Source organism: Scylla paramamosain, unplaced genomic scaffold (genome assembly GCF_035594125.1).
Source record: "Scylla paramamosain isolate STU-SP2022 unplaced genomic scaffold, ASM3559412v1 Contig121, whole genome shotgun sequence".
Taxonomy (NCBI): domain Eukaryota; kingdom Metazoa; phylum Arthropoda; class Malacostraca; order Decapoda; family Portunidae; genus Scylla; species Scylla paramamosain.
In genome coordinates, this window is record NW_026973786.1 from 119,845 (window position 1) to 137,500 (window position 17,656).

The window sequence follows — 17,656 nt, forward strand, 5'->3', positions numbered from 1 at the left end:
CAAAAAGGCCAACCTGCTAAAGAAAAGAGAAGTATAAAAAATGTTGTGGTGTTATGTGCATGGGGAGGGTGAGGATGGTTTGTGATAATGATTGACATGATGGTAGGATGTGCAATGACAGAGGCTCGAAAAGGCTCCCTCACCGCAACGAGGGGTCAAATCTAATACCATCTGCTTGCACGCGGTAAGTCGCTGGTGGCGGGGGGTGAATGGGGATTCCTGCATGGATGCTTCCAGGGCCCCGCCCCACCATCTCTTGACTACCTTCCTGCCCAGCCCTTGCCGCACCCAACTACCTCTGTGTGGGGGGTGAAGTGGCTTCCACTGAATGGTGTGGTTACCGTCCCCATCATCAGTACTGGCCGCTCCTTAACTACCTCGGGGGGTACCGCTACCGGAACGTCATGCCGACGTCCGGGGGCCCCATTGCCGTGACGTCAGTGGGAGGAGTGCGGTTCGTGCTATCCCCGTCTCTCTGGAAGTGGTCCGGTGCCCCCTTGAAACCTAGGCTGCGAGGCAAGAAAATAATGTATAAAAAACAAAAATATGAATACAAAGCCATAAGACAAAAAATATGAAAAAACCACTAGGTGTTGCCACACGACCCCACTCCCTCGGTCAGAGGCATGGTATGTTAATGGCGGTGATTTTTTGTCGCGTCCCTTTCCCAAGAGCGGTCCGGTGCCACCTTAAAACCTAGGCTGCGAGACAGAAAAATAATGCACAAAAACAAAAATATGAATACAAAACCATAAGACAAAAAATATGAAAAAACCACTAGGTGTTGGCACGCGGGACCGCCCACGTGAACGAGAGAACGACGATGATGCCACTCAGACACCATGAGTGGTACAGAGAAAGGAGATAGTGAAGGGAAGAAAGGAGGAGTCCATTATTAGAAAACAGGTTCAGGAGGCACAGTGGGAGGATCAAGGAGATTGCAGTGCGGCAGGTGACGGAAAGGTGGGGGGAGGTTGGTAATGAAATTGTATGTGATTGTGTGTCTGTCGGAGAAGGAGCTTAGTTGTTTTTCGATTCTATTGTGGAGTGTTATGTTAAGGGGGGGGATGTTGGACTCCTGGTGAATGGAGAGAGAGGTTTGGAAGTCGAACCATTTCGTCCCAAGAGCGAAACGAATTGCTCGGTTTTGAACTTTTTGAAGTTTAGAGAGGTTGGAGGGAGCAGAGAGAGAGAGGGCAAGAGGGCAGTAGGTTAAGAGAGGGAGAATGAAAGCTTTGTAGAGGTGAAGTTTTGTTTTTGTGCTGCTGTCGCGAAATCTTTCCAGGTTGCTCAGGGCCTTGGCGGCTATGGTTGCTTTTTGTTTTATATGTATATTGAAGTTGAGGTGCTTATCTATGGTGAGGCCAAGCACTTTGTTGTTGTTACTGATGGGGATTGGGGTGGGGATTGGAGTAATTCTGTTTAGTGAGATTTGGCGGGGCTGACTTCTTTTAATGTTGAAATAAGTGACTTTTGATTTTTCGGGATGGGAGAGAATTCGCCATTTCATCTCCCACAGGCTAGTCGCCATCAGTTCCCATTGAATTTTGTCGGTTAGGAGATCTAACGACCTGGCACGGGCCAATTGCGTTACATCGTCCGCGTATTGAATAGTTAGTGAGTCATTGTGGGCTGGGAGGGGTAGGTCAGCTGTGTACATGTTAAAAAGGGTGGGGGAGAGTACGGAGCCTTGTGGGACTCCAGCCTGAGGGGTGAAAAATGGCGAAAAGTTGCCCTGGTGGCGGATTCTTGTCTGTCTCTCATCCAGAAAACTACACAAGATGCGTTGTGTTAGAAAAGGGAGATTGAAGTTATTACAAATTTTGTATTTCAAACCGGTGTGCCAAACGGTGTCAAAAGCTTTCTTGACATCTTTTGTCACGAGTGCTGTCTTGTAATATGGCTTGTTGAAATTTAGGTAGGCTACTATGCTGTTAAGGGCGTCCTCAGTTGAGGCGTTCCTCCGGAAACCGAACTGCTGTGGTGCCAGCAATCCGTTACATTCGAGGAACGCTCTCAATCTTAAGTTGATTAGACGTTCAAAAGTTTTTCCAAGAATTTCAAGGAGGCTTATGGGGCGATAGTTTTCTGGTAAGTGAGAGTTTTTTCCGGGCTTGGCAATAAGGGTGATGTTTGAAATTTTGAAAGCCTTTGGGAAGTATCCAGAGGCGAGGCAAGCATTGAAAATTTTTGTCAGGCTGGATATGATTTCTGGAGGAAGGCTCCGCACCATCGGCCATGTGACTCCTGAGGGGCCGGGGGCTCGCCGCGGAGTATGTCTGAGCAACCTGGTGACATCCTCCTCCTCAATGGGTGTGGTGAGAGGGTGTTGGGGATCTAGGTGTGTTAAGTGTATAATGTTATGTGGTAGCGTGTTTGCTATGTTTCGGCGCACAAGATCGGTGATGTGGTGTATGTGGGCAATACTGGGCTCATGGGGAGGGAAAGGGTGTGGTTGGAAGGTGTTGCACCAGTGTGTCTGGAAGGTGTTGGTGACCTGGTCTGGGTTGGTGACTCGATCACCGTTCACTAGGAGGTACTCGAATCTTTCCCGGTGGCATCCCTTCAGCTTGTGCACCATGTGCCAGAACTGAGTAGGATTTTTGCAGCGAGCTCCGTCCATAAGGGAGACTAGGTTCCTCCAGTGAGCGCTGTGGTCATCCTGTAGGCTATTTAGTATGTGTGTGCGAAGGGTGCAGAGGTCTCTGTAGATGGGTATGTGGTTGTGCATGTTTTGTAAAAAGCGTGTTCTGTAGCACACTAGTAGTCGTTGTGTTTTTATGGAGGGTCTGAAGTCTATGTGAATTTTGTGTTGTTTCTTTGGTGTGTGTCTGTTGGCTGATGTCAGGATGTCACTATGTAGTGTCTCTAGGGCACTGTCTATTATTGTATAGGGTTGGCCTTCGAGCTGTGGTGGTTGGTGTAGGTCTGAAAGAGTTTTCCTGAATCCCTCCCAGTCGGCGGAGCGGTAGTCGGGGACAGGTGGGGATGGGATAGATATGGGGTTTGAGGATATTTTTAGAATTAGGGGGACGTGGTCTGAACCACAGATGGGTCCGTAGGAGATGTGGTGATGGAAAGGTAGGGATTGCCGGTTGGAGAGGATGAGATCCGGCCTGCCATTCCCATTGTGGGTATAGCAGGTAGGAAAGTCAGGGCCAAGGAAACGGAGGCGTTTCAGTTGTGTAAGTTGTAGAAGTTGGTGTCCATGTTGGTTGTTCTTGGTGTGTCTAAATGCTGTGTGACTGGCATTGAGGTCTGCCAGTATATAGGCTGGTATGTTTGTGTGATTGAAGAGATTGTTGAGACTGGTGAGAGGGAGCCCTGTATCCGGTCTGCTGTATGTGGTGGCAATAAGAAATATCCCGTGTTGTGTTTCGATCCTGGTGGCCAGGAAGTGTGCTGAAGGCCAGTCGGTTATGTGGATGTGTTTGATGGTGCATTTGACCATGACAGCTACGCCATCATGACGTGTACCTGTAGTGTAACGTGTGTTATATCCATATAGCTTAATTGGTTTTGTTGGTGAACCTGTGTGGTTCAGGAGGACGATGTCTGGGTCGGTTGATCGAATAGCTTCTGAAATAAGGTGCCGGTTATTCCAGTAGCCGCGACAATTTAGTTGCATGATCGTAATCATGTTTTCTTAACTCTCGATGTGGTTCGTGTGGGTCTAGGGGAGGTGGGTTGTGTACCCGGAATGTGTCTTTTATGTGCGGTGTTACTGGCTTGTGTTGGTGTGTTTTCGTTCGTTTTTGTGGTGGAGGTAGTGGTAGGAGTGGGGCTGTTGGGTTGCGTTTTCCCAGAAACTGTGTCCTCACCGGTAGCTAGGTTCCCGGTTGGAAGGAGGCTGGATTGTTCGGTGGAGGAGGAGTTTGGTTCCTGATTAGGGACTGTAGGAGCTTCTGTTTGTTCAGCAAGGTGGTGTTGTTGGTTTGTTTGTGTAGGGGCTTCTGTTTGTTCCACAAGCTTTTGTTGGTAGTGTTGTTGATTTGTTTGTGTGAAATTTGGTGGGAGTTTTATTGTTGGACAACCATTGTACTCCAGCAGTGAGTTCATGGTTTCTGCTTGTTTTCTCAGGTCACCGAAGGAGGTTTGTATGGAATATTTGATTATAATTTCGGCTAGTAGCAGTTTTTCCATGTTTGTGTTAGAAATTGTGTTCATGTGTGTTGGGGTGGCAGGTGTGGCTGCTTGAGCGTAGGAGTTGTTTGGCTGTGAAGAGGTTGTTGGTGTTGCTGTTATGGAGTTTTGTTGTTGCTGCTGGGTGCGTTTAACTGGGCATTTGAACGAGACAGCAACGTGTTCGCCGTCACAGTTAGCGCATTTTAATGTGGTTGATTGGCAGTTTCTATAATCGTGGCCCTTAGCTGCACACTTAGAGCACACTTGTTCTTTCTCCTTACATTGGTTTGTTCTATGACTGAATTTATAACACTTATAACATTGATTTACCGGACGGTATTCCTCAATGCTGACGTTGTAAGAGGGTATTATTTGGGAAAAGAGTTTGATTCCTTTCTTCTGCGCCTGTTCTGCCTGCTGTCTCGATCGTAGCTTTAGTTTGATCATGTGTACTTTTTGTATGAGTTTTATGTCGTCGATCTGGATTCCGTTTTTTTCTTCGATCTCCTCTCGGAGATCCTCGCTGGTTTTTTTCAGTATATAATCGTCGACTCGACGGGCAAGGATTGTTCGAGCGGCGATTTGCTCCGGAGACTCTACGAGCTCGAAGCCTAGAAGTTTTAAATTTTCGGTTGCCTGTTCTGTGGTGTGTTTTTCACGGTCCGCCTCGCTAGCTAAGCCAACGATGATATACGGGCCAGATCGGAAACATTTTGTATGGGGTACCTGTGTTCTGGTAAAGAACGAATTGCTGATGTCGGCAGGAATGCTTGCAGTCTTTATCCGGTACCTTATAGTCCGATCAGGGGGGCGTGGAGCGGCCATCTTATCATAGGGCCGGGCCCTATGATACTGCAGCCTTGTGGAAGAATCTGTGGTGAAAAAGTGTTTTTAAAAGTAAGTGGCGCTACAGCCTTGTGGCGCTACAGCCTTTTGGGTGCTACAACCACGAGTGGCCTATAAACAACCTGTTGTTGTTTCCTATCGCCCTAGAACCTATATCCCGAGGGGGATCCTAGCTGGAGGGAAGAAACCCTGAATATCTAGCCCTGAGGTAGGGCTTGTACGCTACCGAGGTGTCTCTGGGCTGCTCTAGCCAACACTAGAGGCCCCGGTGGCTAAAGAGCGCGGAGCGGGCTTGCCTAAGGCCCGATCCTGACTCTGTCGCCGGTACGAAGAAAAGAAAGGTGGAGAAGGAGGAACAGTTGGCAAAAGTCACTTATACCAATGAGTTACTGCGATCTTCCAGCGATATCCCTTAGGTGAGGCTCTCTCCACAGGGAACGTAGGGAAGACCGCGGCTCCTCGAAGTGACTGCCGGGTTGTCTATCGGTATTCTTTTTTGTTAGTAGGCCAAAGCCTTTTTCTTTGTAGAGTCGTTGGGAGCGAAGATGCTCCTTTTTCGGCAGCTCGTGGGCGAGTGTGTGCGCCTTGCCACCTGCAGGTCTTTTAAAAGACGCAGGAGTGAGAGCGGGAGCGGTGCTGGGTGACTATTGGTTCTTTCCGGACCCGGTAGGCGGAGCTTGTGACTCGGCGGCTCGGTGTAGGGCGGACCTTCTTCCTTCGGAGCTGGCTGCTGGTTGGCTGGCTGCGGCTGGGAGGTAGGAGCTGGGAGAACCTTCTGCTACCAGGGCTTGAGGAAGTGTGCCTCAAAATAACATAACAAAGAGAGAAAAGATGGGGAGGGGGAAGTGGGGATAGTGGGAAGAATAGGGGGGTGATAAGAAGGGAATTGTAGTAGGAGAAATAGTCACTGGGGCTTAACCCAGGCGCAATTTCAATGAGGAAGGACATCTTTTTTTTTTTTTTTTTTTTTTTTTTTTTTTTTTTTTTTTTTTTTTTTTTTTTTTTTTTTACGTGTTATATTCATGCTAAGATGGCAAGGGGGACAAGGTCTTTATCGGGGAAAGCAGGAGAGTCCGCCACCAACCGAGCAGGCCAAGCCCAACACAGCCACAGCCACGAACGCCGCCCACGCACCCAAAACCCCGGGCCAAACCACGCACAAGTTAGGGGCCAGACTATCCAGAGCCTGCACCATCAGGATGTGAAAGAGGAGTGAAGGACAGTCAGAGTAGAAAGGGTTTTTTTTTTTTTGCTTTTTATTGGTTCAAAGAAGGACAGAGGAAGAAGTACATCCGTATAGCGGAGGGACCTACAGTTTTACGTGGGTTCCGAACCACGGATAGTAGTAGAGTGATTTGGTGATGGCAGGGATATTTAATGTATGATGTAATGTGGTGGGTGAAAAAGCGGTGTCGGTCCTTTCTGCTCTTGTCCTGTGACTCTTCCTGCAAAAAGGCCAACCTGCTAAAGAAAAGAGAAGTATAAAAAATGTTGTGGTGTTATGTGCATGGGGAGGGTGAGGATGGTTTGTGATAATGATTGACATGATGGTAGGATGTGCAATGACAGAGGCTCGAAAAGGCTCCCTCACCGCAACGAGGGGTCAAATCTAATACCATCTGCTTGCACGCGGTAAGTCGCTGGTGGCGGGGGGTGAATGGGGATTCCTGCATGGATGCTTCCAGGGCCCCGCCCCACCATCTCTTGACTACCTTCCTGCCCAGCCCTTGCCGCACCCAACTACCTCTGTGTGGGGGGTGAAGTGGCTTCCACTGAATGGTGTGGTTACCGTCCCCATCATCAGTACTGGCCGCTCCTTAACTACCTCGGGGGGTACCGCTACCGGAACGTCATGCCGACGTCCGGGGGCCCCATTGCCGTGACGTCAGTGGGAGGAGTGCGGTTCGTGCTATCCCCGTCTCTCTGGAAGTGGTCCGGTGCCCCCTTGAAACCTAGGCTGCGAGGCAAGAAAATAATGTATAAAAAACAAAAATATGAATACAAAGCCATAAGACAAAAAATATGAAAAAACCACTAGGTGTTGCCACACGACCCCACTCCCTCGGTCAGAGGCATGGTATGTTAATGGCGGTGATTTTTTGTCGCGTCCCTTTCCCAAGAGCGGTCCGGTGCCACCTTAAAACCTAGGCTGCGAGACAGAAAAATAATGCACAAAAACAAAAATATGAATACAAAACCATAAGACAAAAAATATGAAAAAACCACTAGGTGTTGGCACGCGGGACCGCCCACGTGAACGAGAGAACGACGATGATGCCACTCAGACACCATGAGTGGTACAGAGAAAGGAGATAGTGAAGGGAAGAAAGGAGGAGTCCATTATTAGAAAACAGGTTCAGGAGGCACAGTGGGAGGATCAAGGAGATTGCAGTGCGGCAGGTGACGGAAAGGTGGGGGGAGGTTGGTAATGAAATTGTATGTGATTGTGTGTCTGTCGGAGAAGGAGCTTAGTTGTTTTTCGATTCTATTGTGGAGTGTTATGTTAAGGGGGGGGATGTTGGACTCCTGGTGAATGGAGAGAGAGGTTTGGAAGTCGAACCATTTCGTCCCAAGAGCGAAACGAATTGCTCGGTTTTGAACTTTTTGAAGTTTAGAGAGGTTGGAGGGAGCAGAGAGAGAGAGGGCAAGAGGGCAGTAGGTTAAGAGAGGGAGAATGAAAGCTTTGTAGAGGTGAAGTTTTGTTTTTGTGCTGCTGTCGCGAAATCTTTCCAGGTTGCTCAGGGCCTTGGCGGCTATGGTTGCTTTTTGTTTTATATGTATATTGAAGTTGAGGTGCTTATCTATGGTGAGGCCAAGCACTTTGTTGTTGTTACTGATGGGGATTGGGGTGGGGATTGGAGTAATTCTGTTTAGTGAGATTTGGCGGGGCTGACTTCTTTTAATGTTGAAATAAGTGACTTTTGATTTTTCGGGATGGGAGAGAATTCGCCATTTCATCTCCCACAGGCTAGTCGCCATCAGTTCCCATTGAATTTTGTCGGTTAGGAGATCTAACGACCTGGCACGGGCCAATTGCGTTACATCGTCCGCGTATTGAATAGTTAGTGAGTCATTGTGGGCTGGGAGGGGTAGGTCAGCTGTGTACATGTTAAAAAGGGTGGGGGAGAGTACGGAGCCTTGTGGGACTCCAGCCTGAGGGGTGAAAAATGGCGAAAAGTTGCCCTGGTGGCGGATTCTTGTCTGTCTCTCATCCAGAAAACTACACAAGATGCGTTGTGTTAGAAAAGGGAGATTGAAGTTATTACAAATTTTGTATTTCAAACCGGTGTGCCAAACGGTGTCAAAAGCTTTCTTGACATCTTTTGTCACGAGTGCTGTCTTGTAATATGGCTTGTTGAAATTTAGGTAGGCTACTATGCTGTTAAGGGCGTCCTCAGTTGAGGCGTTCCTCCGGAAACCGAACTGCTGTGGTGCCAGCAATCCGTTACATTCGAGGAACGCTCTCAATCTTAAGTTGATTAGACGTTCAAAAGTTTTTCCAAGAATTTCAAGGAGGCTTATGGGGCGATAGTTTTCTGGTAAGTGAGAGTTTTTTCCGGGCTTGGCAATAAGGGTGATGTTTGAAATTTTGAAAGCCTTTGGGAAGTATCCAGAGGCGAGGCAAGCATTGAAAATTTTTGTCAGGCTGGATATGATTTCTGGAGGAAGGCTCCGCACCATCGGCCATGTGACTCCTGAGGGGCCGGGGGCTCGCCGCGGAGTATGTCTGAGCAACCTGGTGACATCCTCCTCCTCAATGGGTGTGGTGAGAGGGTGTTGGGGATCTAGGTGTGTTAAGTGTATAATGTTATGTGGTAGCGTGTTTGCTATGTTTCGGCGCACAAGATCGGTGATGTGGTGTATGTGGGCAATACTGGGCTCATGGGGAGGGAAAGGGTGTGGTTGGAAGGTGTTGCACCAGTGTGTCTGGAAGGTGTTGGTGACCTGGTCTGGGTTGGTGACTCGATCACCGTTCACTAGGAGGTACTCGAATCTTTCCCGGTGGCATCCCTTCAGCTTGTGCACCATGTGCCAGAACTGAGTAGGATTTTTGCAGCGAGCTCCGTCCATAAGGGAGACTAGGTTCCTCCAGTGAGCGCTGTGGTCATCCTGTAGGCTATTTAGTATGTGTGTGCGAAGGGTGCAGAGGTCTCTGTAGATGGGTATGTGGTTGTGCATGTTTTGTAAAAAGCGTGTTCTGTAGCACACTAGTAGTCGTTGTGTTTTTATGGAGGGTCTGAAGTCTATGTGAATTTTGTGTTGTTTCTTTGGTGTGTGTCTGTTGGCTGATGTCAGGATGTCACTATGTAGTGTCTCTAGGGCACTGTCTATTATTGTATAGGGTTGGCCTTCGAGCTGTGGTGGTTGGTGTAGGTCTGAAAGAGTTTTCCTGAATCCCTCCCAGTCGGCGGAGCGGTAGTCGGGGACAGGTGGGGATGGGATAGATATGGGGTTTGAGGATATTTTTAGAATTAGGGGGACGTGGTCTGAACCACAGATGGGTCCGTAGGAGATGTGGTGATGGAAAGGTAGGGATTGCCGGTTGGAGAGGATGAGATCCGGCCTGCCATTCCCATTGTGGGTATAGCAGGTAGGAAAGTCAGGGCCAAGGAAACGGAGGCGTTTCAGTTGTGTAAGTTGTAGAAGTTGGTGTCCATGTTGGTTGTTCTTGGTGTGTCTAAATGCTGTGTGACTGGCATTGAGGTCTGCCAGTATATAGGCTGGTATGTTTGTGTGATTGAAGAGATTGTTGAGACTGGTGAGAGGGAGCCCTGTATCCGGTCTGCTGTATGTGGTGGCAATAAGAAATATCCCGTGTTGTGTTTCGATCCTGGTGGCCAGGAAGTGTGCTGAAGGCCAGTCGGTTATGTGGATGTGTTTGATGGTGCATTTGACCATGACAGCTACGCCATCATGACGTGTACCTGTAGTGTAACGTGTGTTATATCCATATAGCTTAATTGGTTTTGTTGGTGAACCTGTGTGGTTCAGGAGGACGATGTCTGGGTCGGTTGATCGAATAGCTTCTGAAATAAGGTGCCGGTTATTCCAGTAGCCGCGACAATTTAGTTGCATGATCGTAATCATGTTTTCTTAACTCTCGATGTGGTTCGTGTGGGTCTAGGGGAGGTGGGTTGTGTACCCGGAATGTGTCTTTTATGTGCGGTGTTACTGGCTTGTGTTGGTGTGTTTTCGTTCGTTTTTGTGGTGGAGGTAGTGGTAGGAGTGGGGCTGTTGGGTTGCGTTTTCCCAGAAACTGTGTCCTCACCGGTAGCTAGGTTCCCGGTTGGAAGGAGGCTGGATTGTTCGGTGGAGGAGGAGTTTGGTTCCTGATTAGGGACTGTAGGAGCTTCTGTTTGTTCAGCAAGGTGGTGTTGTTGGTTTGTTTGTGTAGGGGCTTCTGTTTGTTCCACAAGCTTTTGTTGGTAGTGTTGTTGATTTGTTTGTGTGAAATTTGGTGGGAGTTTTATTGTTGGACAACCATTGTACTCCAGCAGTGAGTTCATGGTTTCTGCTTGTTTTCTCAGGTCACCGAAGGAGGTTTGTATGGAATATTTGATTATAATTTCGGCTAGTAGCAGTTTTTCCATGTTTGTGTTAGAAATTGTGTTCATGTGTGTTGGGGTGGCAGGTGTGGCTGCTTGAGCGTAGGAGTTGTTTGGCTGTGAAGAGGTTGTTGGTGTTGCTGTTATGGAGTTTTGTTGTTGCTGCTGGGTGCGTTTAACTGGGCATTTGAACGAGACAGCAACGTGTTCGCCGTCACAGTTAGCGCATTTTAATGTGGTTGATTGGCAGTTTCTATAATCGTGGCCCTTAGCTGCACACTTAGAGCACACTTGTTCTTTCTCCTTACATTGGTTTGTTCTATGACTGAATTTATAACACTTATAACATTGATTTACCGGACGGTATTCCTCAATGCTGACGTTGTAAGAGGGTATTATTTGGGAAAAGAGTTTGATTCCTTTCTTCTGCGCCTGTTCTGCCTGCTGTCTCGATCGTAGCTTTAGTTTGATCATGTGTACTTTTTGTATGAGTTTTATGTCGTCGATCTGGATTCCGTTTTTTTCTTCGATCTCCTCTCGGAGATCCTCGCTGGTTTTTTTCAGTATATAATCGTCGACTCGACGGGCAAGGATTGTTCGAGCGGCGATTTGCTCCGGAGACTCTACGAGCTCGAAGCCTAGAAGTTTTAAATTTTCGGTTGCCTGTTCTGTGGTGTGTTTTTCACGGTCCGCCTCGCTAGCTAAGCCAACGATGATATACGGGCCAGATCGGAAACATTTTGTATGGGGTACCTGTGTTCTGGTAAAGAACGAATTGCTGATGTCGGCAGGAATGCTTGCAGTCTTTATCCGGTACCTTATAGTCCGATCAGGGGGGCGTGGAGCGGCCATCTTATCATAGGGCCGGGCCCTATGATACTGCAGCCTTGTGGAAGAATCTGTGGTGAAAAAGTGTTTTTAAAAGTAAGTGGCGCTACAGCCTTGTGGCGCTACAGCCTTTTGGGTGCTACAACCACGAGTGGCCTATAAACAACCTGTTGTTGTTTCCTATCGCCCTAGAACCTATATCCCGAGGGGGATCCTAGCTGGAGGGAAGAAACCCTGAATATCTAGCCCTGAGGTAGGGCTTGTACGCTACCGAGGTGTCTCTGGGCTGCTCTAGCCAACACTAGAGGCCCCGGTGGCTAAAGAGCGCGGAGCGGGCTTGCCTAAGGCCCGATCCTGACTCTGTCGCCGGTACGAAGAAAAGAAAGGTGGAGAAGGAGGAACAGTTGGCAAAAGTCACTTATACCAATGAGTTACTGCGATCTTCCAGCGATATCCCTTAGGTGAGGCTCTCTCCACAGGGAACGTAGGGAAGACCGCGGCTCCTCGAAGTGACTGCCGGGTTGTCTATCGGTATTCTTTTTTGTTAGTAGGCCAAAGCCTTTTTCTTTGTAGAGTCGTTGGGAGCGAAGATGCTCCTTTTTCGGCAGCTCGTGGGCGAGTGTGTGCGCCTTGCCACCTGCAGGTCTTTTAAAAGACGCAGGAGTGAGAGCGGGAGCGGTGCTGGGTGACTATTGGTTCTTTCCGGACCCGGTAGGCGGAGCTTGTGACTCGGCGGCTCGGTGTAGGGCGGACCTTCTTCCTTCGGAGCTGGCTGCTGGTTGGCTGGCTGCGGCTGGGAGGTAGGAGCTGGGAGAACCTTCTGCTACCAGGGCTTGAGGAAGTGTGCCTCAAAATAACATAACAAAGAGAGAAAAGATGGGGAGGGGGAAGTGGGGATAGTGGGAAGAATAGGGGGGTGATAAGAAGGGAATTGTAGTAGGAGAAATAGTCACTGGGGCTTAACCCAGGCGCAATTTCAATGAGGAAGGACATCTTTTTTTTTTTTTTTTTTTTTTTTTTTTTTTTTTTTTTTTTTTTTTTTTACGTGTTATATTCATGCTAAGATGGCAAGGGGGACAAGGTCTTTATCGGGGAAAGCAGGAGAGTCCGCCACCAACCGAGCAGGCCAAGCCCAACACAGCCACAGCCACGAACGCCGCCCACGCACCCAAAACCCCGGGCCAAACCACGCACAAGTTAGGGGCCAGACTATCCAGAGCCTGCACCATCAGGATGTGAAAGAGGAGTGAAGGACAGTCAGAGTAGAAAGGGTTTTTTTTTTTTTGCTTTTTATTGGTTCAAAGAAGGACAGAGGAAGAAGTACATCCGTATAGCGGAGGGACCTACAGTTTTACGTGGGTTCCGAACCACGGATAGTAGTAGAGTGATTTGGTGATGGCAGGGATATTTAATGTATGATGTAATGTGGTGGGTGAAAAAGCGGTGTCGGTCCTTTCTGCTCTTGTCCTGTGACTCTTCCTGCAAAAAGGCCAACCTGCTAAAGAAAAGAGAAGTATAAAAAATGTTGTGGTGTTATGTGCATGGGGAGGGTGAGGATGGTTTGTGATAATGATTGACATGATGGTAGGATGTGCAATGACAGAGGCTCGAAAAGGCTCCCTCACCGCAACGAGGGGTCAAATCTAATACCATCTGCTTGCACGCGGTAAGTCGCTGGTGGCGGGGGGTGAATGGGGATTCCTGCATGGATGCTTCCAGGGCCCCGCCCCACCATCTCTTGACTACCTTCCTGCCCAGCCCTTGCCGCACCCAACTACCTCTGTGTGGGGGGTGAAGTGGCTTCCACTGAATGGTGTGGTTACCGTCCCCATCATCAGTACTGGCCGCTCCTTAACTACCTCGGGGGGTACCGCTACCGGAACGTCATGCCGACGTCCGGGGGCCCCATTGCCGTGACGTCAGTGGGAGGAGTGCGGTTCGTGCTATCCCCGTCTCTCTGGAAGTGGTCCGGTGCCCCCTTGAAACCTAGGCTGCGAGGCAAGAAAATAATGTATAAAAAACAAAAATATGAATACAAAGCCATAAGACAAAAAATATGAAAAAACCACTAGGTGTTGCCACACGACCCCACTCCCTCGGTCAGAGGCATGGTATGTTAATGGCGGTGATTTTTTGTCGCGTCCCTTTCCCAAGAGCGGTCCGGTGCCACCTTAAAACCTAGGCTGCGAGACAGAAAAATAATGCACAAAAACAAAAATATGAATACAAAACCATAAGACAAAAAATATGAAAAAACCACTAGGTGTTGGCACGCGGGACCGCCCACGTGAACGAGAGAACGACGATGATGCCACTCAGACACCATGAGTGGTACAGAGAAAGGAGATAGTGAAGGGAAGAAAGGAGGAGTCCATTATTAGAAAACAGGTTCAGGAGGCACAGTGGGAGGATCAAGGAGATTGCAGTGCGGCAGGTGACGGAAAGGTGGGGGGAGGTTGGTAATGAAATTGTATGTGATTGTGTGTCTGTCGGAGAAGGAGCTTAGTTGTTTTTCGATTCTATTGTGGAGTGTTATGTTAAGGGGGGGGATGTTGGACTCCTGGTGAATGGAGAGAGAGGTTTGGAAGTCGAACCATTTCGTCCCAAGAGCGAAACGAATTGCTCGGTTTTGAACTTTTTGAAGTTTAGAGAGGTTGGAGGGAGCAGAGAGAGAGAGGGCAAGAGGGCAGTAGGTTAAGAGAGGGAGAATGAAAGCTTTGTAGAGGTGAAGTTTTGTTTTTGTGCTGCTGTCGCGAAATCTTTCCAGGTTGCTCAGGGCCTTGGCGGCTATGGTTGCTTTTTGTTTTATATGTATATTGAAGTTGAGGTGCTTATCTATGGTGAGGCCAAGCACTTTGTTGTTGTTACTGATGGGGATTGGGGTGGGGATTGGAGTAATTCTGTTTAGTGAGATTTGGCGGGGCTGACTTCTTTTAATGTTGAAATAAGTGACTTTTGATTTTTCGGGATGGGAGAGAATTCGCCATTTCATCTCCCACAGGCTAGTCGCCATCAGTTCCCATTGAATTTTGTCGGTTAGGAGATCTAACGACCTGGCACGGGCCAATTGCGTTACATCGTCCGCGTATTGAATAGTTAGTGAGTCATTGTGGGCTGGGAGGGGTAGGTCAGCTGTGTACATGTTAAAAAGGGTGGGGGAGAGTACGGAGCCTTGTGGGACTCCAGCCTGAGGGGTGAAAAATGGCGAAAAGTTGCCCTGGTGGCGGATTCTTGTCTGTCTCTCATCCAGAAAACTACACAAGATGCGTTGTGTTAGAAAAGGGAGATTGAAGTTATTACAAATTTTGTATTTCAAACCGGTGTGCCAAACGGTGTCAAAAGCTTTCTTGACATCTTTTGTCACGAGTGCTGTCTTGTAATATGGCTTGTTGAAATTTAGGTAGGCTACTATGCTGTTAAGGGCGTCCTCAGTTGAGGCGTTCCTCCGGAAACCGAACTGCTGTGGTGCCAGCAATCCGTTACATTCGAGGAACGCTCTCAATCTTAAGTTGATTAGACGTTCAAAAGTTTTTCCAAGAATTTCAAGGAGGCTTATGGGGCGATAGTTTTCTGGTAAGTGAGAGTTTTTTCCGGGCTTGGCAATAAGGGTGATGTTTGAAATTTTGAAAGCCTTTGGGAAGTATCCAGAGGCGAGGCAAGCATTGAAAATTTTTGTCAGGCTGGATATGATTTCTGGAGGAAGGCTCCGCACCATCGGCCATGTGACTCCTGAGGGGCCGGGGGCTCGCCGCGGAGTATGTCTGAGCAACCTGGTGACATCCTCCTCCTCAATGGGTGTGGTGAGAGGGTGTTGGGGATCTAGGTGTGTTAAGTGTATAATGTTATGTGGTAGCGTGTTTGCTATGTTTCGGCGCACAAGATCGGTGATGTGGTGTATGTGGGCAATACTGGGCTCATGGGGAGGGAAAGGGTGTGGTTGGAAGGTGTTGCACCAGTGTGTCTGGAAGGTGTTGGTGACCTGGTCTGGGTTGGTGACTCGATCACCGTTCACTAGGAGGTACTCGAATCTTTCCCGGTGGCATCCCTTCAGCTTGTGCACCATGTGCCAGAACTGAGTAGGATTTTTGCAGCGAGCTCCGTCCATAAGGGAGACTAGGTTCCTCCAGTGAGCGCTGTGGTCATCCTGTAGGCTATTTAGTATGTGTGTGCGAAGGGTGCAGAGGTCTCTGTAGATGGGTATGTGGTTGTGCATGTTTTGTAAAAAGCGTGTTCTGTAGCACACTAGTAGTCGTTGTGTTTTTATGGAGGGTCTGAAGTCTATGTGAATTTTGTGTTGTTTCTTTGGTGTGTGTCTGTTGGCTGATGTCAGGATGTCACTATGTAGTGTCTCTAGGGCACTGTCTATTATTGTATAGGGTTGGCCTTCGAGCTGTGGTGGTTGGTGTAGGTCTGAAAGAGTTTTCCTGAATCCCTCCCAGTCGGCGGAGCGGTAGTCGGGGACAGGTGGGGATGGGATAGATATGGGGTTTGAGGATATTTTTAGAATTAGGGGGACGTGGTCTGAACCACAGATGGGTCCGTAGGAGATGTGGTGATGGAAAGGTAGGGATTGCCGGTTGGAGAGGATGAGATCCGGCCTGCCATTCCCATTGTGGGTATAGCAGGTAGGAAAGTCAGGGCCAAGGAAACGGAGGCGTTTCAGTTGTGTAAGTTGTAGAAGTTGGTGTCCATGTTGGTTGTTCTTGGTGTGTCTAAATGCTGTGTGACTGGCATTGAGGTCTGCCAGTATATAGGCTGGTATGTTTGTGTGATTGAAGAGATTGTTGAGACTGGTGAGAGGGAGCCCTGTATCCGGTCTGCTGTATGTGGTGGCAATAAGAAATATCCCGTGTTGTGTTTCGATCCTGGTGGCCAGGAAGTGTGCTGAAGGCCAGTCGGTTATGTGGATGTGTTTGATGGTGCATTTGACCATGACAGCTACGCCATCATGACGTGTACCTGTAGTGTAACGTGTGTTATATCCATATAGCTTAATTGGTTTTGTTGGTGAACCTGTGTGGTTCAGGAGGACGATGTCTGGGTCGGTTGATCGAATAGCTTCTGAAATAAGGTGCCGGTTATTCCAGTAGCCGCGACAATTTAGTTGCATGATCGTAATCATGTTTTCTTAACTCTCGATGTGGTTCGTGTGGGTCTAGGGGAGGTGGGTTGTGTACCCGGAATGTGTCTTTTATGTGCGGTGTTACTGGCTTGTGTTGGTGTGTTTTCGTTCGTTTTTGTGGTGGAGGTAGTGGTAGGAGTGGGGCTGTTGGGTTGCGTTTTCCCAGAAACTGTGTCCTCACCGGTAGCTAGGTTCCCGGTTGGAAGGAGGCTGGATTGTTCGGTGGAGGAGGAGTTTGGTTCCTGATTAGGGACTGTAGGAGCTTCTGTTTGTTCAGCAAGGTGGTGTTGTTGGTTTGTTTGTGTAGGGGCTTCTGTTTGTTCCACAAGCTTTTGTTGGTAGTGTTGTTGATTTGTTTGTGTGAAATTTGGTGGGAGTTTTATTGTTGGACAACCATTGTACTCCAGCAGTGAGTTCATGGTTTCTGCTTGTTTTCTCAGGTCACCGAAGGAGGTTTGTATGGAATATTTGATTATAATTTCGGCTAGTAGCAGTTTTTCCATGTTTGTGTTAGAAATTGTGTTCATGTGTGTTGGGGTGGCAGGTGTGGCTGCTTGAGCGTAGGAGTTGTTTGGCTGTGAAGAGGTTGTTGGTGTTGCTGTTATGGAGTTTTGTTGTTGCTGCTGGGTGCGTTTAACTGGGCATTTGAACGAGACAGCAACGTGTTCGCCGTCACAGTTAGCGCATTTTAATGTGGTTGATTGGCAGTTTCTATAATCGTGGCCCTTAGCTGCACACTTAGAGCACACTTGTTCTTTCTCCTTACATTGGTTTGTTCTATGACTGAATTTATAACACTTATAACATTGATTTACCGGACGGTATTCCTCAATGCTGACGTTGTAAGAGGGTATTATTTGGGAAAAGAGTTTGATTCCTTTCTTCTGCGCCTGTTCTGCCTGCTGTCTCGATCGTAGCTTTAGTTTGATCATGTGTACTTTTTGTATGAGTTTTATGTCGTCGATCTGGATTCCGTTTTTTTCTTCGATCTCCTCTCGGAGATCCTCGCTGGTTTTTTTCAGTATATAATCGTCGACTCGACGGGCAAGGATTGTTCGAGCGGCGATTTGCTCCGGAGACTCTACGAGCTCGAAGCCTAGAAGTTTTAAATTTTCGGTTGCCTGTTCTGTGGTGTGTTTTTCACGGTCCGCCTCGCTAGCTAAGCCAACGATGATATACGGGCCAGATC